The sequence below is a fragment of the Aplysia californica genome, unplaced genomic scaffold, assembly GCF_000002075.1.
Source record: "Aplysia californica isolate F4 #8 unplaced genomic scaffold, AplCal3.0 scaffold00243, whole genome shotgun sequence".
Classification (NCBI taxonomy): domain Eukaryota; kingdom Metazoa; phylum Mollusca; class Gastropoda; order Aplysiida; family Aplysiidae; genus Aplysia; species Aplysia californica.
In genome coordinates this window covers 782,742-784,162 of record NW_004797513.1, presented here as the reverse complement: position 1 = coordinate 784,162, position 1,421 = coordinate 782,742, and the positions used below count along the sequence as shown (strand labels likewise).

At 44.0% G+C, this 1,421-nt stretch overlaps 1 protein-coding gene across 1 annotated transcript in view; it reads left to right on the top strand.

The window, feature by feature from the left end:
* 5-HT2 (5-HT2 receptor) overlaps positions 1 to 1,421 on the top strand; it is a gene marked incomplete at its 5' end in the record, with an annotated part of 26,414 nt that overhangs the window by 1,075 nt on the left and 23,918 nt on the right.

Genomic DNA, 1,421 nt, shown 5'->3' with positions numbered 1-1,421 from the left:
CTCTCTCTCTCTCTCTCTCTCTCTTCTATCTATCTCCCTTCTATCTATCTCTCTCCTATCTATCTATCTGTCTATCTGTCTGTCAGCTATCTATCTATCTATGTAATCATCATTCCAAAAACTTACTTACTCACTCACTCATTCACTCACTCGCTCACTCACTCGCTCACTCACTCACTCACTCACTCGCTCACTCACTCGCTCACTCACTTACTCACTCACTCACTCACTCACTCACTCACTCACTCACTCACTCACTCACTCACTCACTTATTTATCCCTTCGTCAAGATGACTGTTAGGGAATCAAGGACGATCTGACTACAACTTTACCCCCCGGGCAGTGCCACTGACTGTAGTGTCTTTAGGCCATTCCCAAAGGGGGGATATTTCTCGTTCAAGCACAGTAGAATTGCAAATGGGCTGACTCATGTCACGCTCATAACTGTGCCTGGTCTACAACAGGGAACTGCTTTTTTTCTTATCCTTTCTATTGTCATTTTCCTCTACTTCTGTTGTATGTTTGTCACTCTCTTGTGACCTGCTGTTTTTGGAGTGCCTTGATAGTCGAAGCAGACCTTGTGCTGTTAAAGCTAGAGAGGTGAGCAGTCTAAGTCTGATTCCCTGTAAAGACGTCTCTGATGACACTCACCCCTTGGCGCTCATATGATTTTATGCAGTTGCGAGCGCTGTAAAACCCTCTACCATAAAAAAATGACTACAACTTTTCTCCATCCTTCTCTATTTTCAGCCTTTCGAAGGACTTCACCAAACTTCAAACCTGTCCATCCCGCTATGCATGTTGTCTTGTCTTTCCATCTCTTTTTCTGTCTGCCTTTTCTTCTCCCTCTTTGTACAGTGCCCTGCAGGATCGTCTTTGCAAGTCCTGTAGATCTTGTTAGGTTCCCATACCATCTCGGTTTGCGGGGTTTTTCTCTCTATAGGTCCCAATAGTCTGATTCTGTTCCTCACTTACTAATTTGTAAGATGATCTCTGTAGGAGATGCCCAAAAGTCTTCGAAAACATGTCACTTCTTAAGCGTGTATATTTCTCTCTAACTCTGCTGTAAGGGTGGGTGGGTGAAGGAAGCCACTGGTAGCTCCTACTTCTTTACACACTCACACACAAACACACAAACACACAAACACACACACACACACACACACACACACACACACACACACATACACATTCCTTTTTCCCTCCCTCTTTCCCTCTTTCTCCTCAGCTCACCAGCTCTCGTGCTCTCCAGAAACGAGACAGGAAACCGTAATAATTCATGATTTTTCCCTCCAGCCTTAATGAGGTGTGACAATTCCTTCCGTCTGATTGACCATGTTCACCTTTACACTCTTACACATTGTGTTGTGTTGTTGTTGTTGTTGTTGTTGTTGTTGTTGTTGTTGTTGTTGTTGTTGTTG